Source organism: Sebastes umbrosus, chromosome 21 (assembly GCF_015220745.1).
Source record: "Sebastes umbrosus isolate fSebUmb1 chromosome 21, fSebUmb1.pri, whole genome shotgun sequence".
In the NCBI taxonomy this organism is placed as follows: domain Eukaryota; kingdom Metazoa; phylum Chordata; class Actinopteri; order Perciformes; family Sebastidae; genus Sebastes; species Sebastes umbrosus.
In genome coordinates, this window is record NC_051289.1 from 25,030,721 (window position 1) to 25,054,235 (window position 23,515).

A 23,515-nucleotide genomic window follows, 5' to 3' on the forward strand; every position below is an offset into this window, starting at 1 on the left:
CTTTTTGTTGTTTGTGGAAGAATGAAAGAATGCAGAGAAGAAAAGAAACATAGGATGTGGGGGGGGCGGCAGTAGCTCAGTCCGACAGCTTGGGAACCGGAGGGTCGCCGGTTCCTGTCGGGGTGCCCCGGACCCCCAAACTGCTCCCCGGGCACTGTATAGTAGCTGCCCACTGCCCTTAATACTAGGATGGGGTAAATGCAGAAGGTAACTTCACTGGGTGCTGTGCTGTGTACAATGTACTGTGTGACAATAACAATTACACATTTACACATGAAAAAGAGGAGAAACTGCACTCAGTGGGAAAAATCCCTGATTTCTTGTGCTAGGTGAAGCTTCCTCTGCAGTGTGACAGTTCTCATCCAACAGTGCAGAAACCCAACGCTCGATTCCCAGTAGAAATACCTTGAATCCCAGTATAAGTACCTCTGGTATTTAGGCTGTGAGGTTTCTCATCCTAATTGCTGCACTAGCAACTCTCGAGCTTTGTTTATACTCACGTGAGACGCTGTGGCGAGGGCCTGCGTAGATGGCGAGCACGCTACGAGCATACACAGAGGCGGTTATGCTCAGAGCGTTGTTCTCTGCAGTATGCTCCGAAACGCCAGGAGGCGTAAAAATAAAATATCAAGTGGAAAAGCAAGAAGTCAACGAGTGGTACCGGAGAGGAAAGTATTTTGCCTGGTAACAGTAGTAAACACCGACGTACGTACCGCCAAAACATTACATCTGTGTACTGTAATTATTACTGTCCCTGACCTCCAAGTCTAAATGACTTCCTGTCTCTCAGTGCTTCCCCTCGGGTCGCCACTCTTTACATCAGACCTTTTTTATCTTTAACAAAATGATCTTTCACATTCTTTCACAGCCTGCAGCAGAAAACTTCTTCTTTACCCAGCGTGAGGAATATTTCTTTATTATAATATTTACTGTCATATGACTGACCCTGTGGTCATGTGACTGTCCCTGTGGTCAGGTGTCTGTCCCTCTGGTCATGTGACTGTCCCTGTGGTCATGTGACTGTCCCTGTGGTCTCTCAATGAACAGTTGTAGAGATGTCTTTACAGGCGAAGCTGATCGGCCAGTTTTCCCTCGAAGGCGTCCATGTTGAAATGAAAGACAGCGCACACTGGAACAGCGCACCTTACGCCGGCTTCACTACTTCACCATAAACCAGGCGTTACTAGTTGGTTGGGGTGCCCACACAGTGGAGCTGCAGGGATACCCCACGGGAGTATCACACTGACTGTTGAGTGTTTAGTGCAATACTGCTGGAACCAGCATGGACCGACTCCGACCCTCTACTGACCTCAGAGTCTCCAGTCTACAGTGTGGACTCTCCACAAGATCAGACAGCAGCTTCACTCCTGAATCCTGCAGCTCGTTGTTACTCAGATCCAGCTCTCTCAGATGAGAGGGGTTGGACTTCAGAGCTGAGGCCAGAGAAGCACAGCTGATCTCTGACAACCTGCAGTCCCTCAATCTGAATAAAGAATAAATGATGTAAGTTTAGAAGACAAGGTTCCTGCTTGAAATCATTCAATGTTTAATAATGTGTTCAGAGCTGAAGAAAGTTTAGAATGTAAAAGTTTAGAAAATGTAAACTCCAAACACCTGAAGCCAACAGGATGCAGGTTAAAAACTGTAAAATACAACAGTGAAACAGAGCTCTCATTAATATTAATAACAATGTGCTGCTACTTCAATAAAGACGTAGTGACTTCATCTCTTAAACTCTGACAGCTCCACCAGTGGATCCATCTATACAAACTCATGTTGAGCAGCCAAACACAAATACCACAGAAACTGATTCAAGATTCAACTCAAGATTTAAAAGTTTCTAAAGATGCCAAATATGTCAGGATGGATTTTGGGGAAATGTGAACAAAACTCATCTACAATATATATTTTAGGAATAGTGGAGTCATAAAATCAAAGCATCTTCAGTTTAAACTCTTCAGTCAGTATCAGCATCATATACCTTCATAAATTTTTTTAGAAAAAGTAAATACTGAATATATTTGTTATTATCTGATAGCTGAAATAGAGATTATTTATTTATTCTTTATATTTATGTATTTTTATTATCATTTCTTTGAAAAAAAGAAAACATGATGAAAGTCAAGTGTTGTGATATATGATGGTTTTAAATGTGTAGCTCAACATTGCTCTGCCACAGTCAATGGACTAAACCACTGAAGAAGAAAATGTACTTTAGCATTAAGATACTCAGTGTGGATCAGTATAATATCAGCCTTATGTCTGCAGTTTACTGTCACCACAACTTTCACATCATATTAATCTCAGTACACAAGTACAAAATGGTGTCTGACCTCAGAGTCTCCAGTCTACAGTGTGGACTCTCCAGAAAACCACACATGAGCTTCACTCCTGAATCCTGCAGCTTGTAGTTCTTACCCAGCTCCAGCTCTCTCAGATGGGAGGGGTTTGACTTCAGAGCTGAGGCCAGAGAAGCACAGCTGATCTCTGACAACATGCAGCGCCACAATCTAAATAAAGAATAAGTGATGAAGATAAAAATCACTTATAATCCAATCAGATGTGTTCAGGGTTCAAATGTGTAGCTCAACATTACTATGTCCTAATCAATTATCTTTTCCCTAAAATGAGTAGAGTGACTTTGTCATTGTGTTATTGTGGATCATTATTGAATAGGTATTCACTAAGAACTGTATAGGTGTTGGTTGAAGGGTAGCGATGTAGCCTTGGTGTGTTGGTAAGAACACTCAAGATGCTCTGATACGGTTGATTCCTCTTCACTGAATTATCTTAACACAACAGCACAGTATTGCAATCACAGGCTTAAAGGTGTCCAGTGGAATGATGTGTGAACTTGAATGTGTGGTCTATAACAAGAAGAACAAACAAAAGTGCCACAATATAATGAGCATTCAATTAACCAGTTATAATTAACTTAAATGGCTTATTATTAGCAATAGGAATTCATTTCCCATGATCTGGTTACTTAGCACTCGCTTCATAAGCCTAATCAACAAGCAGACAGTAAAGTTACATTAAATCAGTAACAGATATATACAGGAAGAAATTACACTGACTGCTATTTTAAGTTGCAGTACAAACAGGCTTCCATGTCATCTAAACATACATAGCAGAATCCCAACATTAACTAAATCCAACTGTTTGCCAGAAAAAGAGCAGCTAACAGCATTAGCATGAACAAGCATTAGCATGAGCAGATTAGCTCAGCATCTGTAAAACAGCCTATATCACATAAACCAATAGGCTCAATCAAAGTCCTGCGCAGTTTAACATTCTGCCACACAAGGGCGCTGTTTCAACAGTCAACATCCTTTCCAACAATCATGATGTCTACAGACATCATCCAAATGTCGTGTGTGATTGTGTGTGTGTGTGTGTGTGTGTTCTAAAGGATCAATATCAATGATCAGACATTATTTGTGGAATACGTTGAAACAAACCAGAGAAATATTTCTACTTAATGAAGTAAACTTGATCAATGTAAAACAGATATTAGTTCAAAGGATCTTCGGTTTCCAGATGTGACCATATACCAACAATGATAAACATTCCATTTACTATAACAACTAAAAGGGGACATTTTCTACAGTTTCTTTAAGAAACAAGTCTTTTGTGACTGCAGACTGAATTTAGTTCAAGAAATATGAAAATATGAAGAAAAGGACATTAACAACTTTATGGATGTTTGTACATAAATCAGGTTCAATTATTAATTAAAGATATAAGATCTATAACAATAACAGAGAGTCACTAAACTGACCCCAGAGTCTCCAGTCTACAGTGTGGACTCTCCAGAAAACCACACAGGAGCTTCACTCCTGAATTCTGTAGGTCGTTTCCATCCAGCTGCAGCTCTCTCAGATGGGAGGGGTTGGACTTCAGAGCTGAGACCAGAGAAGCACAGCTGATCTCTGACAACCTGCAGTAACTCAGTCTGATTAAAGAGTAAATTGTGTAAGTTTAGAAGACAACGTTCCTACTTGAAATCATTCAATGTTTAATAATGTGTTTATATGTCAGGATTGATTTTGGGGGGAAGGGAAGAAAATCAGGCAACAAAAAAATCAGCAAAAGTACATCTGCTACTTACACAACGTGGGCGCTAGGCATGAAAATGTGCTGTGCGGTGCTTTGGGCTAGGTGTAAGTGTGGATCAGTATAATAGCAGCCTTATGTCTGCAGTTTAGTGTCACCACAACTTTCATCATATTAATCTCAGTACAGAAGTAAAAAATGGTGTCTGACCTCAGAGTCTCCAGTCTACAGTGTGGACTATCCAGAAAACCACGCAATAGCTTCACTCCTGAATGCTGCAGCTCATTTCCACCTAGCTGCAGCTCTTTCAGATGGGAGGGGTTGGACTTCAGAGCTGAGGCCAGAGAAGCACAGCTAATCTTCAACAACCAGCAGTTCCACAATCTGAATAAAGAATAAATGATGAAGATAAAAATCACTTTATAATCCAATCAGATGTGTTCAGGTTTTAAATGTGTAGCTCAACATTACTATGTCCTAATCAATGATCTTTTCCCTAAAATGAGTAGAGTGACTTTGTCATTGTGTTATTGTGGATCATCATAATGTCAGCCTTCTACAGACATCATCCAGATGTCATCACAACATTCATACACCTATTCATGTCAACACACATCAATAACATGCTGCTGATCACTGTCAAGTCTGGAATTAGAGGATCAATATCAAATCAGACTTGTTGGACTTCATCATTACCTCCGCCAAAGCCGAAGGCCTAGGAAGGAAGTTATGTTTTCACCGGCGTTGGTTTCTTTGTTTGTTTGTTGGTTTGTCCGTTTGGTGGATTACTCCAAAAGTCCGTGATGGATTTGAATGAAATTGTTTGGAAGGGTGTGGTATGGCACAATGAACAACCCATTCGATTTTGGTGGCAATGCGGATCATGATCCGGCTTCGGGAATTTTTTTTTTAGTAGCTCCGCTCAGCCTGTACATTAACACCACAGGCTTTAAGACATGTGCAGTGTAACTGATAACGCTTTCATGACGCGTCACCCTGAGAGAGAGGGACAGTGAGAGAGCAAGAGGTGGAGGGAGGGGGGGACAACTGTAGATTCAGCATTTTTTCACATTAAACTCTGTGAAATTACCATTGAGTTCGACCAAAGCACATTTGGTGATTGTTGGAAAGAGTAACAACGACCGTTTAGGTGAGTTTTACTTTGTTTCTGTCCAATTTGAATGAAGTGTTTTACGATGCTCTGCTACGTACATCTGGTCTCAACATAAACAAAATTACACGTGGATGATGTCGCAAGCTGCACAGAGAGGGGGGAAATCATACTCGGGCACCTTGGCGGAGGTCTGCGCTCTCCAAGTGCCATTCCAGTTTCATTTCTTACATGGCCTTCTTCTCACTGTATCTGGTAGCTTAGTAGGTTTATGTAATTTACAGGAAAGGTCCACATTTGTTCAAGTGTGTCTATGAACAACAGCCACATGTCATATGTACATAAAAAGAGTTATTGGTGACAGTTATCATTCCTCCTGTGAAGTGGTCCCTCCATAACACAACTACACTGTAAGAAATGACGTCATAAGTTCAACTTAAACTAATATGAAGATTCAGCAGTCTGAGACCTACAAATCAAGTGGGTGTCTACTAGGGCTCGGACGATTTAACTATCTCCTGATCACGATTTTATATGTATTCTCATTTATTGTGATTCGATTTTGCGTTTTATTTTAATTTTTGTTCACTTTTTTAACACTAGACCGCGGGAAAAGTTTAATCATACACTTCTAGGGACTTTTACCTTGGAAAATATCTAAATAAATCCAGTAAAAATTTTTGATTTTAAGCATGTATGTAGTCAGAGATGTCCTAAAGTCAAATATAGCAGTCATTGTCAGGAATTATTTATTAAATTTTTTATCCAGCAACCAAAAATCAAAGAATAAATAAATTTCCCTCACAAATTAGTGGTATTTTCTTTTTAATTTATAAGAGACATGTAACGTTATATACTTCTGGTGAATATAATCCAATCAATCTTATTTCCATATATGTATTTAGTATATACAGTTCCCTTTGTTAACACCTTATTTTGAAGAGCGGACGTAATCCCACGTGTCTACTTCCTCTAACTTCTCCAAGGTGGTCTCTAGCTCTCCCGTCAGCTCCGTTCTCTTTATGCATCCATAGTCAGCTCCATCGGGGCCGTTTGAATGCATTCAACATAAATGTCAGTATATGGGTACTTTACAGTTGTCGCGTCGGCCCATTTAACCACGGAGACGAGGGCGACGGCCGGCTCGACCGCACGTTACCACAATACGATAACATTTCCTGTCTGTGACAGAGTTAGCATGCAGCTTTAGCCGTGATGTCTAGCTCTGCTTTTTCTGCAATGTGTGAAACCCAAAGTGTTTCCATCCTTTACTGGATGTGTAGTGTTTACCATGCTGGATTTAACATGTGAGGGTGCAGGTCGTATCCACGCTGACCCTCCAATGTTTTATAATTTCTGAGGTTTGTTTTGGGTGACGGATACGGAATGGATATGACGTCACGTTACTCAGAATACAACAATAAAAGCTGTAACTTCCTTCTACCTCCGCATAGACTCAAATGGAGCAAATATATTGATAAAATATCAATTTCAAAATCGTTTTAAAAAATTAAGATACATAGGTGAATAGATTTTTTTTCCCACCCCTAGTGTTTACCAAAGTTACAGACTGTTTAGTACCAAATTCCCTCTTTGTGTTACTAATCCTCCTGCAGCTCAACAAGGAAACTGTCAAACACAACATACTTATTGGATAAATACTAATGCCGGGCAATATGTCCATATTATAACGAGATTTCATCTTAGATTTTTGATGTTGTAATATTGTGATATGGCATAAGTTTTGTGTTTTCCTGGTTTTAAAGGCTACATTACATTAAGTGATGTAATTTTCTGAACTTACCAGACTGTTCTTATTGTTCTATTATTTGTCATTTACACTTAGTCGTGAGATCCACATTACTGATGATTATTTATCAGAAATCTCAATGTGTAAATATTTTGTGAAAGCACCAATTGTCAATCCTAAAATATCGTCATAATATCAATATCAAAGTATTTGGTCAAAAATATAGTGATACTTGATTTTGTCGAAGTCACCCAGCCCTAATACATCTAACTCAGACTGCTGAAGCCCCCGATTAGTTTAAGATCAACTTTACAGGTCATTTTACACGGAACAAGGCTGTGGATTTAGTCCTCATCTCGTAACACTCAGGTTATACGGGGATTGCTTCACAGACAGAAGGAATGATGACAGACATCAATAACTCTTTGAATGTACATATGAACATGTGAGTATTGTATTCAGATAGACTTGAAAAAATTATGGACATGCAAAGATGTTTCTGATGCAGAATATGTATTTGGTTTTTGATCTAAATGTCTGTGGCTTCAAATAAAAGAACAATGCTGACATGAAAACAGTGCACAGTTAGATCTGCTGTCAAAAAGAATGTGGGAATAACTTAGACCCATAAAATCCTCTAATTAGATGGTGTCGTTCATAATCATCACTTATGTGCCTTTAAGTTGGTGCAATACGTGTTTGTTGAAGAGTGCTGCACCTTTAGACATGTTCAAATAGAGTGCTGCAGGATTGAGTCCTAAAACCCAGAAATGAGTTAGCATTTTAGCCCTTTCTGTTCCCTTGTCTGGAAGTCAATGGGTTTTTAGTTAGATGCCTGAAATAAGGTCTGTGGTTAAAGGTCCAGAGTGTAGGATCTGGCGATATCTAGCGGTGAGGTGAAGAGATTACGACCAACTGAAGCCTCTCCCATGTGCCAAGCGTGTTGGAGAGCTACGGTGGCCAACGTGAAAACGTGAAAACGTGAATGTCCCTCACTAGTGCCATCTGGAGCAGAGCTAGTGTGTAGAGTGTGTGTGTACAAACTACATAAGCTACAGTCAGTGAACTGACCTCAGAGTCTCCAGTCTACAGTTTGGACTCTCCAGTCCAGTAGACAGCAACTCCACTCCTGAATCATTCAGGTTGTTGTTACTCAGGTCCAGCTCTCTCAGATGGGACGGGTTGGACTTCAGAGCTGAGGCCACAACTTCACAGTGAGTATCTGAGAGTCCACAGTCAGAAAGTCTGTCATGACACAAAAATGACAAAATATGTTATTATGAAAGAGGAGAGTTTGTATTTACTTCATGCATTTGATGACTAAACATGATATATACTTCTTTGGTTAACATTTACTCTTCACATCAGTGGTTCAGCTAATCTTATCTCATAGTTTGACATGAAACAATAATTCTCATCACTCTCTCTCAAGCCTGCAGACTTTTAATCTTTGTTTTTCTTTAATCTTTCAGATGAAGAGAGAGAAAATGTAGTTACATTGAGGCTTCCATAATGTCCAGTCTGTCAGTGTGATCTGATCCCAGGTCTGTCGCCAAAAAGTTAGCATGAGGCCTTCTTGATTAGAAAAGCATTTTTAAAACTCAGTGAATAAGTACTAATAATACAGTTGATAAAGATGACCTCTCTTTGCTAGCTACCTGCTGCTGTCAGGTTCACGTCTATAACTGGGAAAATTCAGTGACTACTGCCAAACGGTAGAGAAATTAGACAAATCGCGTAATAATATTAGACCTGTACATATTAAACATTCATACAATTAGATATTTTGATGAAAGCATGGCGTTTTGTCATTAACACTTTTTTCTGAGCATCAAACGTATTCAGCTCACAAACACAATTAAAGAACCAATAAGGTTGCATTATTTTCAAAATAATGTCATCAGAAAGATGTTATCAGTGTATCTGCATTAAAAACATAACATTGATCTTTGGTGTGTATAAGATCTCTTAAAAAGTCTGAATTCTACCATTTTGCTGTTATATATTCATCAGACCGCTGTTATTGGTGGAAGCTGTGTATTTCCTGTTACTACTCTTCTCTACAGCAACAAGAGGTGAAACACCTGAGTTTCCTTCAGTGAGTAACAGAATAAAAGGAAAGACTTAAAAACAAGATGATGGAACACAACTTGACTTCATGAGCAATAAAATGCACCATTGCTCGATTCAACACACTCAGGGGTTTTACAACGACAATCTTTGTCTCGTATGACCAGTAGTTTACGGTGGCTAATGCTAGAGTTGGACCAATTTCTGGTTTTGCCGGTCCGGTCCGGTCCGGTGTACGAGCTTAACCAGTTTGATTATATGCTAACCGGCGGAACCGACATTTGTTATTATGACACGTTCTGGCAAATTAAAAAGTAGCCTACATCAACAACCTGTGCCGACGGAGTCACAGTGCTAAATCCAGCCTGCATTGCATTACTAATAAGCAATATGACAACGTGATTAACGTGATATTATGATGTTATGTTGGTTTATTAACAAGAAGTGGTTTGTTTACTAGAAAGTTCATGTGTTTTTTGGGGTGACGAGACGAGACATGGCAGATCTGGTCTCAAAGAAAACTAAAACTCTATCAACATGGCAACATTCTGGATTTGAAGCCAACGAAAGAGGTGAGCCCAATAACACACGAGGTAATGTGTAATGTGGTGCCGCTTTTTCTTCTTCTTTAGTGTTTATTGGTGGTTGACAAACCACCTTAGAGGTGCATTACTGTCACCAAGTAGACTGGAGTCGCTCCACTCTCACGTATGGGCTCTCTGCGGCGGCTGAGTCAAGTGTTACACCTAGTAGTAAAATTCGATATACCAGTCCGGTCCCATGTTTGGCTTAATATCAAACTGGTTTGAAATATTTTACACCGGCACAACCCAAGCTAATGCTAATGTTAAAACTTTAGATTGATGTTGTCGTGCAACTGACATTACTTAATCAGTTCACTAACTTGATGAATATTCTCCACTTGTGCTACCAAATCACTGTTAGCATAGCAATCAAAATTACCCTTCAGATAAAGTTACATACTCAATCAATAATAATAATAATAAGAGCAATAGCAATAAGAAGAATCCATCTATACAGCACTTTTCAAAAACAACTGTACAAAGTGCTTCAAAAACATAAATACAATTATTTGGTCCAGTTTCTTAAAAGGTGCAACATGTAAAAACATATGGCCAGAATTTAGTTTAAAACATTAAAAAATTAACATTATCAAAAAGAACGTGAAGAAGTAACAGTTTTGACGTTATGCTTAATACATCAATGTATTGTGCTGCAGAGATATCTACTGCCAACCAGCAGTATTATTTTACCGTGTGTCTCTGTAACGTGTTAAAGTATTATTTTACCGTGCGTCTCTGTAACAATTTAAAGTATTATTTTACCGTGTGTCTCTGTAACGTGTTAAAGTGTTATTTTACCGTGTGTCTCTGTAAGGTGTTAAAGTTATATTTTACCATGTGTTTCTGTAACGTGTTAAAGTATTATTTTAGCACGTATCTCTGTAACATGTTAAAGTATTATTCTACCATGTGTCTCTGTAACGTGTTAAAGTATTATTTTACCGTGTGTCTCTATAACGTGTTAAAGTGTTATTTTACCGTGTGTCTCTGTAACGTCAATAGACGGAGAGGAAAAGCAGTCCGGTGAGAGTGACTCTTCTCTCTCTTCACACCACTTCAGCTCATTCTACAGTTACTGTGGTGTCTTCCTGATTTTAGCAGCTTTTGTCTCATCAACTTCTCACAGAACTTCATTTGAATTTTTTTAACGTTTTCTGGGTTTTTGTTTTGGAGGCATTTCGTTGCTGCAGTACCATTCTCAGCCTGAACTGTTACCGATGCACCAACGGGGGCGCTGGTAAAAAAAAAACAAAAAAACTTATTAAATGCTGTTTAATCAGTGATATCAAAATCAGGTATACTTTATTGATCCCTGGTGTTTTACGAGGTTCACATGTCGTCTCCATCACCCAAAAAGATAAATAAGAAAAAACTGTAAAATGTAACAAATATTAGAAATAAATAGAATAAGTGTGTTCATTAACTTGACAGCTAGAAACACAACTTACATTGTGAAACATTTTTTAACTCAACATTTGAAACGCTCAAGAACATCTGTGACAAAATAAAACTGACATATTTATGTAATAAACACGTGGAACACTTAGGAATAATTTTATAGTATGTATATTTCAAGAACAAAACTAATGTACACTGATTTACAAAGTTAATCACATCTGGACTTACTGAGCTTTTCTGCAGTTCCTCACAGCTGGAATCAGTCTCCGTCGTCCCTCATCTGTTGTGTTGTACTTCTTCAGGTCCAACTCATCCAGAACCTCCTCAGACATCTGCAGCATGTAGGCCAGAACTGAGCAGTGGATCACAGAGAGTTTCTTCTCTGATCTGTTCTCTGACTTCATGAACTCTTGGATCTCCTGATGTACCGAGTGGTCGTTCATCTCTGTCAGACAGTGGAAGATGTTGATGCTTCTTTCAGGAGAGGTATCATCTCTGTTCATCTCCTTCAGGTTGTTGATGGCCCTCTGGATGCTTCCTGAACTGCTCTTTGTCTGACCCAGCAGACCTCCTAAGAGTCTCTGGTTGGACTCCAGAGAGAGGCCATGAAGGAAGCGAACAAACAGGTCCAGGTGGCCACTTTTACTTTCAAGGGATTTCTCCATGGCTCTCTTCAGGAAGACATCCAGAGATGGGCCACGACTAGCATTGTTTCCAAAAAGCTTAGAGATGTTATTGAGAAAAGACTTTGGGTCTGACTCTCTGTGCTTGTAGTGTTCTCCCAGGAAGGCCTCCAGTACCTCTGTGTTGCTGTTTGTGTAACAGTGGAACATGTAGACTGCAGCCAGAAACTCCTGAATGCTCAGGTGAACAAAGCAGTAGACTGTTTTCTGGAAGATCACACACTCTCTTTTGAAGATCTCTGTACAAACTCCTGAGTACACTGAGGCCTCTGTGACATCAAGACCACACCGCTCCAGGTCTTCTTGGTAGAACATGATGTTTCCTTTCTCCAGATGTTCAAACGCAAGCCTCCCCAGCTTCAGAAGAACTTCCCTGTCAGCCTCCGTCAGCTCCTGTGGACTCGTCTCATGTCCCTCACCATACTTCTGCTTCTTCCTCTTTGTCTGCACCAACAGGAAGTGTGAGTACATGTCAGTCAGGGTCTTGGGCAGCTCTCCTCTCTGGTCTGTAGTCAACATGTGGTCCAGAACTTTAGCAGTGATCCAACAGAAGACTGGGATTAGACACATGATGTGGAGGCTCCTGGATGTCTTGATGTGGGAGATGATTCTGCTGGACTGCTCTTCATCACTGACTCTCCTCCTGAAGTACTCCTCCTTCTGGGCGTCAGTGAAGCCTCGTACTTCTGTTACCCTGTCAACACATGCAGGAGGGATCTGATTGGCTGCTGCAGGTCGGGAAGTTATCCAGACGAGAGCTGAGGGAAGCAGATTCCCCTCAATGAGGTTTGTCAACAGCACGTTGACTGATGACTTCTGGGTGACATCAGACACAACCTCGTTGTTGTTGAAATCCAGTGAAAGTCTGCTCTCATCCAGGCCATCAAAGATGAACAGAACTTTACAGTCAGCGAGCTTCTCTGCTGTGACCTTCTGTAATGTTGGATGGAAAACATGGAGCAGCATGAGAAGACTGTACTGCTCATCTCTGATCAAGTTCAGCTCCCTGAACGAAAGCAGAACCACCAGACTGACATCTTGGTTTTCCAAGCCCTCTGCCCAGTCCAGAGTGAACTTCTGCACTGAGAAGGTTTTTCCAACACCAGCTACACCGTTCGTCAGAACGACTCTGATGTGTCCCTGTTGGTCAGCTAAGGCTTTAAAGATGTCGTGGCACTTGATTGGAGCGTCATGGAGGGTCTTCTTCTTGGAAGCTGTCTCAAGCAGCCTCACCTCATGTTGAGTATTAACCTCTTCACTCTGTCCCTCTGTGATGTAGAGCTCAGTGTAGATCCTGTTGAGGAGGGTTCCACTTCCTGTTTCATCACTTCCTTCAGTCACACATTCACATCTCTTCCTCAGACTGATCTTATGTTCATCTACAACCTCCTGCAGACTACTATCTGCTGAAAGAGAGAAAAAAAACAGTTTAAGACAAAACAAAGACACATATTATTTTAATAGCCAATATGAAAATAATCAATATAAGAACCTATAAAGAAGTAAAGGTTATAAAGTCATCATCCCTTCTTGAAGTCAAAACTAACGTCATAGAGAATTTTCTATTTATTTTTAATATTTTTTCAACAAGTTGCTCTGCAGGACAAGACGTATGTTTGTAAGTCAGAGAAGGAGACTGTAGCAGGAAAGCTAATGTTGTTCAAGGTCTGTGGCTCCTGTTCAGTTCAGTTCAATTCACTTCAATTTATTTTCATATTGAGTCAAATCATAACAGAAGTTATCTTAAGACACTTTTCATATAGAGCAGGTTTAGACCGTACTCTAATTTAGAGACCCAACAAGAGATTCCCCATGAGCATGTATTGTTATGCAACAATGGCAAGAAAATAACTCGTCTTTCATCAGTGTGACTGTCTGTGTGTGATAGAACAGTGATGTTGTTCCTTAACAGAAATTAATAGTTCTCCATCTTCATTTATGCAGATGGAAAACAAACATCATTCTGATTGGTTGATGCAAAGACAGAGTGCTATCATGAAAACAAAACAAAATGTAAAATTATTTCTTTTGGGTTCAGATTTCCTCTCAAAGGAGAACACAGGACAAGTGATGCAGAGCAGATATGTATGATGGAGAAGATCTTAACGGTCCTGTTTCCAGACATGAAGACATCAGCAGACCGATCTACAGTCTTACTTTGTACAGTGCTGGTCTGACTGGCTGTCTGAGGTCCAGGTCTTGTTCTGGTCTGACTGGCTGTCTGAGGTCCAGGTCTTGTTCTGGATCTGGACATCAGCTCCTCCGTCTTCTCTCTGTGGAGACATTACTTCATTACTAAAATTATTTGCTGATTGTTGGTGAAGAATATCCAGACTTGGCTGATAATGTCCAGAAGCTCAGATGGTCACAGAGAAGAGTTAAAGTGTTGTTACTTCTCTGTTTGAATTCAGCATTCAGTCTGTAATGAAAATGTTTCTTTATTTTAACTCTCCTGCTTTAATAAACAAGAATTAGCTGCTTTTCCTATCTGACTGTCTTATTTAACATTTAGTGATCTGGCTGAAGTTTGTTAATTAAAGAGGAACAACGGACATTTTTAAAAAATGTATATTATTTTGAAGGCTAAATAACTTTATATACTATATAACTATATAAAAGAACTGCAACTTGCTCATGTACGCACATATTGAGAGGACGCTCCGAGAAACCACAAGGTGGCAGATTCATCACGGTAAACAGTGACTGCCTGCCAGTGGTGATATGAATGGAGTATAGAATTACAACAACATTTGCAATATAAATAAGCATGCTGTTACTTTCTGATTTTTTTTATGTGTAAACAATAAACACTTATAAAACAAGGAAACTGTGTCAGACCTCTCTGACTTCTTTAGTCTTCCAGTAGTTATAGTTTATGGAAGTGTCCACTGGAACGGAGAGATCATGACAGGATTTGGGCAGCAGCTAGCTCAGTGATGAACACACCAGTAAGGTATCTCAGACTTTTTCCATCTGTGCTATACGTGGAAAAAAAAAGTCTAGGACTGTATTTATGGAATTAGTTATACTACTCTAACTAGCTAGATACCAATATGCCGTGCCTGTTGCTAGCATGGTCGCTAGCCGCAGGATCACCGTCACAACATGCGCTGAAATCCTGTCATGATCTCTCTGTTTCAATGTACAACCCTTGCATAAACTATAACTACTAGAAGACGAAAGAAGTCAGAGAGGTCTGACACAGTTTCCCTGTTTTATAAGTGTTTATTGTTAAAGGGACTGTTTGTAAGAATCAGAAATGCTTGTTAACAGCGACACCTGTGGCCGTTAAGTCAATGAAAGTCAGCGTTGGGCTCGCGCTTGTGCTCGCTCTACATAGACATGAACAAGCATCTTTCAAAACAGTGAGGCGACACACGTCAGCTAAAACCACAATATCACTCTATATTTCACCTGCTTGGCAGTAATGTTAGCTGACTAGACAAAGGTCTCTCCATGAATCAATGCTGATCCTAGTGTTGTCTTTTCCTGCCTCAGCCTCCCGACCGCGGCCGGAGGGAACAGGGGAGACACCGGAGTTTTGGTCGGAGACGATACCGTTTCTCGCTTCGGAGCCCCGTCACTTCACAAGACACGGAAAACTTCTGTTGTTCTGGAGGAGCTTAAATACCTATGCAAGAGCCCTTTTTCTAGATTTTTCATCAGCCTTCAATACAATACAGACAGACATCTTGGTGTCAAAAATGGTCCAGCGGGAACTGAATCCCTATTTGATTCACTGGTATGCCTCTTTTCTCACTAACAGAGTTCAAATTGTATAATTGAATAAAACCCTTTCCACTGCCATCACGACCAATGTCGATGCCCCCCAGGGTTGTGTGAGTTCAGCAATGCTTTTCACCTTTTACACCGATGACTGTCGTACAAATACACCAAATCAATATATTCTAAAGTATTCAGATGATACAGCTATAATATCTCTGTTAAGTCACTCGGACAACCTTGAGCTGCACCAACATGGCGTGAACAAAATGGTCGAGTGGAGTGACAGTGATGCTCTTAAGATTAACACAAAGAAAACGGAAGAAATTGTATTTGGTTCACCATCTGACTCTCATAAAGTTCCTATTGTTATTCATAACGAAAAAATCCTGCAGGTATTTTCATACATGCGAGTAAACAAATTGTTCTTTTGTTTTTTACTTCTGTGATTATGAGTGTCCTGCAGTATTGTTATACTACATGGTACAAGAATTTGTCCACTACTTTAAAGTCAAAACTGCTCCACCAAATGAAAATCTGCTCAAAGATTGTAGGTCAACCCCTTGAGAAACTCTATGAATGATTGTAATGTTTAAATGTTTGTATCCTTGTTTCTTGTCTTTGTCCTTTTTTGTGATGTTGCAAATCGAGCTGCTGTTATGCAAAACAAATTTCAAACCTGTCTGACGATAAAGTATTATCGTATTATCGTATTATCGTATTATCGTATTATCGAATCTCAGAGCAGCCCGGTGCGGTGTCGGTGCTGGAGCTGAGGAGAGAGCGGTCGGTGCTGGTGGACGGTGAACCTCCAAAACTTCCTGAAACTGCATTTAGAACGGCGGACCTCGGCAGCATGTCTACCCGTCCTCTGGTGCGCTGTGGGCTGTGGGCTGTGGGCGGTGTGCGGCGGTGCGGCTCCTCGGTGCAGCAGCAGCCAGACGGCCGCCTTGCCAGGAGGAGACGGTGAAGAAGAGAGCGAGTGAGAGAGAGTCGGTGTTGAGATAATTTTGGTCTCATTTGTGGTTTGATAAACAGTAAATTCATCTAAACTGGGTTGGAAAACCATGCAATCTGGTTGCCATGGTGATGAATGACGTCTGACTATTAACCACATCCCCATTCACTGTTTGAGGAAGAGCGTTAATCAAAAAACAGGAAGTAATTTAATTTAATTCTCTTTGTCAAGAAAAGTTTGTTCAACTTCAGTTAGCAAATACATTTTAGTAGAAATTTGAAAATACAAACACAAAAGCAACAGAAAACAGTATTGGTAGAGGAAAGTGAAAATGAGTCCTATAAATGAGTTAGTAGCAGCTCTCTTACTTTGACTCTGAGGGTCCAGGTTCATTACTGAAGGTCAGAGGATCATCTTTAGACTGATCACTCTTCATAGATAGACAGCCAGAGACTAGAGACTCTGCTCTGTCCTCCTCTTCCTCCACACAATCACTCATCTTCTGATCTGAAGTCAGTCTGAGAGGTTAAACCAGAACACTGACTGTGAACATTTAACGGAAAAAAGTTTGTGAGTCACAGGCAAGACTGAGAGAAGTAACACACAACCTCTCTCTCTATCACACACACACAGTATACAGTATAATAAAACCACCCAGCATTCACCTGGTCACTTTTCTTTAAATCTGTGCTTGTTTTCTTAGCTTACAGCAGGTTTAATGAGTATTATTCAGCCAATCACGACTTTGTGTTCACAGATGAATCAAACTGTTGAGTTCATTCTAACATTTCTCTCCTCTACAGTCCACAGGGACAAAACTGACTCAGAGAGTTTAACAGTGAAATAATAAAATGTTGGATTAACACTCACCCTGCTTCAGTCTTCAGCTTTCATCCTTCTGCTCCGTCGACTCAAAATTAGCTGACAGACTGAACACTTTCAGGGTCTACTTCCTGTTCTCATGTACCTGGATCACCTGGATCAGTGTGGCTCCTCCCCTCTCCATTTACAGGAAATCTTTGACCTCAGAGTTTATCTACGAGAGTTTGTGTGTGTTGCTTAAACAAATCAGTTTGTAAGAATCTCTTTTAGCTTGAACAGGTTGAATTAAAATGAGTTTTGGTCAAACATTATGACATCTTTATGTTTAAATCATGTCAATAAATCTGTTTAGTTAAATTCTAAAGTGCTTTTATAGTTGTTATTTTTTTCAGAATTATTTGAGTGAGATTCTTCTGAACATCTGGAAGAAAAATGATTCTTTCTTCTAAACATAGTAGCCAGAAATTACATATCTTCTAAGTTTAACAACAATGTATTTTTTATTTTTTTGTAAAACTATCAACTTTCAGATTGACTAAAGAAACAGTCTCAACAGATAAAGACTAGCCTGACTGAGAAGATGATCATGCACTATAAAGTTTAAATGTTTATATCTCATTCAAAAAGTTACTAGTAAACAGCATTTGGTAGTTGTTAATTCAATGAGAATGCATTTGAACCTAGTGATCTTAGTAAGTGTAGTTAGCTGGTAGGTAATGTAGCTAACAAGTAACTAAACCCAGTTATCTTAGTAAGTGTAGTTAGCTGACAGCTAGCTAAACCTAGTTATCTTGGTAAGTGAAGTTAGCTGGGGGATATTGTAGATATTGTAGCACTCGGAGAGCGCAGACCTCAACCGCCACCTCCCCCGCTCCCCCCCGTGCAGCTTGCGCCATCATCCACGTGTATTTTTGTTTATGTTGAGATCAGCTATACGTAGCGGAGCATCGTAAAAAAACGTTGTCGTTACTCTTTCAAACAATCACCAAGTGTGCTTTGGTCCAACTCAACTGTAATTTCACCGAGTTTAATGTGAAAAAACACCGAATCTACAGGTGTCCCCCCCCCCCCCTCTGTCTGTCTCTCTGAAGGAAGAAGGTGGGGTCATGCGTTATCAACGCGTCCTCAGCTACACTGCGCATGTGTTATACCCTGTGGTTTTAATGCTCAGGCTGATCGGAATTCTTAAAAATATTCCTGAATCCGGATCATGATCCGGATCGCCACCAAAATCGAATGGACTGTTCAAAGCACCACACCCCACCCCCTCAAAAAAATGTCATTCAAATCAATCGCGGACTTTTGGAGTTATCCTGCAAACGGACAAACCAACAAACAAACCAACGAAAACATAACCTCCTTCCTAGGCCTTTGGCCTTGGCGGAGGTAACAAACTAAACATAGTTATCTTTGTAAGTGTAGTTAGCTGACAGCTAATGTAATTAACAGCTTATTAAAGCTAGCTGTGTGGGTTTTCCTATCTTGAATGAATGTTCCATTAGCTGAGCTATTATAGGGTCCTATAACATGGATTGCCCGATGGCGCTGGGGCAGTAAATACAATCAGCCAGTTGCCTGACCTGAAATATTACTAAATAGGCGCTTTAGCTTTTCGCTTCGACAACAAATCCTACGCAATCGTCTTGTCTGTCAACTCTCTCTGGTCCGGTGTGTGAAATCTGACTCCTGCTACTCTGAGCTGAGCCTCCGTACAGTTCAGGCACTTTCAGTTTGTAGCGCCTTGTTCGGTTCTTTTAAAAAAAGTTATGAGGCCGATTGTGTATTTTTTTCATGTAGAGCTAGAAATCAAGGCCTATTGAAGGAGACTGGGATACGGGCGGACATGGGTCTTCAGGTGTGGGGTTAAACACATGCGCAGCGTAACTGAGGCTGCGGTCGTGAGTTGCTATTGGCTCAATTTCGGCGAGTGCAGACCAGATTTTACTGGGCATGTGTTGATGAAGCGTGACCCAGCCCCTTTCACGGATGAAGTGGCGAGTGTGGCTGTCAGTCAGTTAAGGAAATGGCGAGTGGACACGATAAAGTCCAGTTAGAGGATCCACCAGCATCGTTTCGCTCCGCTGTATGGGAGCATTACGGATTTAGTGTTACCATGAAAATGACGGAAAATGTGGTGAATAAAACAGCAACTGTGTGAGCACTGTGCAACATGTGTGGTTTATGCTAGTGGCAACACTTCGGGTAGGAAAGACCAACTCCTCCCCCGGAGCATTTAAACAGCCTCTATATGCAGACTCAGAGAGGGTAAAAAACATGACTACAGCATTGAGGAGGTTTATAGTGAAAGATATGCAGCCTTATGCAGTCGTGGAGGACGCTGGAATTCAGCATATGATTAACGTAACGTTACTTGAGCCGCGCTTTCATATTCCCTCTCGCCGACACTTAAGCAACACAGTAATTCCAGCAGCACAATCCCTGTAATGTGTTTTATATTTATTCATTATTTTTAAATAACACAGTGGCACAGAAATCCAACCATATTCCTCCAAATACTGCACTTTTTGAGTGGAAAAGCTAATCTTTCCATTAAGAGCTGATAATCAGGGAATTGAGACACATATTATACTGTTCTTTTTTTTTTTTTGTATAGTTCTGGTTGAGCCTATCCTTCAATTTATGTTGATGGCCATAGTCTATAATTACATCATATTTATAGGAAAATATCAAAGCTTCATTTTTTGTTTGCAATAATTACTGTAGAAGACCTATTCTTACAGTTAAGATTTGACAATGAAGAAGTGTTTATGTTCCTTATGAAAGCCATACTTTTGTTAAGCCAAACATTTGTTAACTTATTTTTGCTAAATAAATGAAAAGCATGTTGAAATAGAACATGACCTCCTCGCTGTGACATAAATGTACTGAACTGAACCGAAAACCGTGACCCCAAAACCGGGATATGAACCGAACTGTGAATTTTGTGAACCGTTCCACCCCTAGTTTGGATGCATCACTATCTTAAAGTTTACCTGAGATCAGTTTGTTGTTCATCAACCACTGCAGTCATCAAATGGTCGTCCACAGAAGATTTAGAGGTAAAAACTAACCTGCTTCCTTCGACCTCTTTGTCTCCATGCAGCTGTCCAGTCATGTCAGATCATTGTGGTAGGACAGGGGAGCCTCACCGTCCTGAGGAAGACTCAAATCCACTGAGCTCACAACATCCTCGAGTGTTTCCACCTGCAGCTCCTCTTCGCGGCATCAGCTCTGGCTGCCAGGATCGATACATGTTAGCTACTGTCTTTACTGCTTTATAATGTGTGCCACTGTGCCATGCTACGTGATGCTGCCAGTTTCACTGCAGCTTAGAGAAGGAGAAGAGGATAGAGGAAAATTAGTGACTTTATAGCAAGTTTAACTTAACAGTTTCATGTCATTTTTAATGTTATGATAATATTTTTACAAGTTTTTACAGTAATATGTATGTGTCATTGATATATTTATCCTTCTTGAATTTATTCAACTTTATATTTATTGCAATTTCTTATATAACACACAGTGACTAGAAGTTGTCGAGCATTGCCCTGCAGTCCAAGACTTCATGGAGAGATGTCCTGCACTGTTCTGTGAAGCTCAGGTAAGTCCAGCTCCTCATGTATTTCTTTACCTGATGCTGAGATTGCTGGGAGTGTATAGGTTGCACTTATTAGTAATCGCCAATTTATTAGATCCATCTTGCTAATGCAGTCTAACACAACAACCCTGCAATGAAATACCTTAATTGAGGTTATGATGTTCAGTTTCTTTTATAAGTTGATCCAAGTGTTTATTCAACTTCATGGTCATTTTGGAGGTTGTAGTTTGTGGTGCTGTTGAATTGTATTGCATTATACTAAAAAGCAATACAAAATCACTTGGCCATATAACACAATACAGTTCAACATCACCACAATCTGAAGCCTCCAAAAGGACCATACAGTCGAGTCCATACAGAATCAACACCTCTCAAACAATTTAATCAAAAACTGAATGTTTTAATCTTCATGAGGGATTTATTGTATTAACGTCAAAGAAGGCCTACTCATAAAATACACTGACTTCACCGATACCGAATCTCCCTCCAAACTGAAGTGAAAAGCTGACGGCCCCTCAGTATGATCTGATCAATACCACGCTGGCAGATTGATTTGTTGACTATGTAATGTCACAGGACTGATCAATTCCATAGGTTGTGTAGGCTACGTAATGTAGTCAACAATGAACAACAGCTATGAAACTGAACATTAGCTTGATGATGTTGTAGAATGGGAAGTTATTAGTAGCCTACTCTGAAATGGTGAACAATCATTTGGTAGCGTGTGGTGGGGACCTCTGCTGGAAAGGAACACTAAGGTGATTTCCACATATAATTAATTAGGCTTTTAATTCACGCTGCACAACTAAACAGTACATCTCACACTTAAAAAAAAAAAAGGGAATTTGCCAGACTCTGCATTGCCCATGCCTGGAGACATAACAAAAAGGATGGTGTACCTTTGTGTCTTTTCAGAGCTAGATCATAGAGCATTGTGAACATATTCACTGCTTATTAACTGTGAAATAATCTTATACAGATAAGCTACAATAGCCATCTATCATCCTTTCTATGTATCTGGCTCCAACTGGACTCCAGTCCTGTGGTGCACTCTACTGGTTGAAAACAGAACTACATCTCATTAACTGTGTTACAGCAATGCATTACATTAGCTAAATACTGGTGCAGATTACATAGTAAAAGCAACATATAATGGCAATAATGACAGGCGGGGTGCAGAATGAAGGGTTATTCTCTTTTATCTCTCTCTGGATAGGCTACAACCTTCCTAGAGGAGTGCTAGGGACTAGGTGGAGGTGTCAGGTGTCTCTCCAGGAGGAGCCACATAATGCTTCACTCTAGTGATGGGAACTCCGGCTCTTTTTAGTGAACCAGATCATTTGGCTCAGCTCACCAAGAAGAGCTGGCTCTTTCGGCTCCCAAACGGCTCTTAGTTTTACCACTTCTATCTTTTATAATTCAGTCAAATTTAGCACTGTTTTGACCTTTGATTAGTATGTGTGCACATATATCACTTAAATTATTCAATATAATTATACTAAAGCTTACAATTTCCAGAATACCATCATTTTTCATGCTGCTTAGTTTCCGACTGTCACTCATCTTTTAGCTGCTATTCGCACACCGCAACCGCACTCTCTCTTTCTCTCCTCCTCTTCCTCCTGTTCTGTACCTGTAGACCATCAGTAGGCCGCGCACCCCAGCCCCTCCCTACTTGATGGTATGATCCTTGTCTGTCATGTGATGTGTGTAAGCGTGGTTCAGTGTGTGAGAAGGACAGTACTGTCACATCTAATGCATCCCTCCACACTGATGACTTCACCCAGCAGTGACAGGCTCAGCCTGGCCTACACTACTATGACAATACCATTCATGTACATGTTAAAAAGACCAGAACCACTACAGCACAACTTGTTGTTTTCCTTAATTCCTCCGATGAACAGTTCATGTGCCCTCTGCTGCCCCCCAATACAAGAGCACAATTATCTTTTTGTATAATTCAAAGGTCTTTTTGATGACATTTTTATGTAGATGAATATTTTAAAAAAATATTACATCTAAAGAGCTTTTAGAAAGGTGCTGAATAAAAGTATGGCCTTTCCTAAAAAAATAATATTATGATTGTGATTTAATCATTTCTAAAATAACAAGGCTTGTGAGCCAACAGTAAAGCAACGTTGGTATCACGAGGTGTCTCTGGGTCGTCAGTTAGTGTGGGAAAGACTGATAATGGCTGGTAATTGCCTGGCAACGACTTGTTATGAAGTGAATGCAGTGGAACGGGGGAGGGAGAATGTGACATCTAGTAGCTGAATGTTATCAATGTTATCAATAGCTCTTGTTGGAAAATAATGACTGAAAACATGTGAACAGACTGTGAACATTGTAGTTCTGGATTGTGGAGTTAGACCGTTAAACTGTTTTTCAACAGTTTTGTGTTCAGGATTTTTTAGGCGGGGCTGAAATCATGGCTCGATGACGCAGTGGAGCCATCCTTAACATAACTCCACCCGTCTTCACAAACCTGGTTTATGAAACGAAAAACAGAAACACAGAGAATTGTCAGAATGTTATCTTGGCTAGCTCAGTCAGTAAAGCATGAGACACAAACCCTCAGGGTGATGGGTTCAAGACCCATGTTGGGCATTGACATATACACCCTTGTATTGTATTTTATGATTGTAATCCATTCCATGTCCTATGTATATATATAATATATATAAAAATTAATAGTCTTTAAAAAAAAAAGAAAATGATAAAGTGTCAGAGTACGGAGTAACAGGGCCACGAATGTCTTCGAG

At 40.1% G+C, this 23,515-nt stretch overlaps 1 protein-coding gene and 1 long non-coding RNA gene across 2 annotated transcripts in view; both read right to left on the bottom strand.

Moving 5' to 3' along the window:
• Nucleotides 1–23,515, bottom strand: part of LOC119480319 (NACHT, LRR and PYD domains-containing protein 12-like) — a 109,189-nt gene that overhangs the window by 10,135 nt on the left and 75,539 nt on the right. The gene's annotated exons all lie outside the window — the stretch shown is intronic.
• Nucleotides 10,603–17,232, bottom strand: LOC119480346. Its single transcript, XR_005204879.1, has 5 exons — nt 17,204–17,232; nt 16,702–16,876; nt 11,874–11,876; nt 11,186–11,196; nt 10,603–10,615 (listed from the first exon to the last, which is right to left on the bottom strand). It is a non-coding gene; the product is annotated as an uncharacterized LOC119480346 (long non-coding RNA).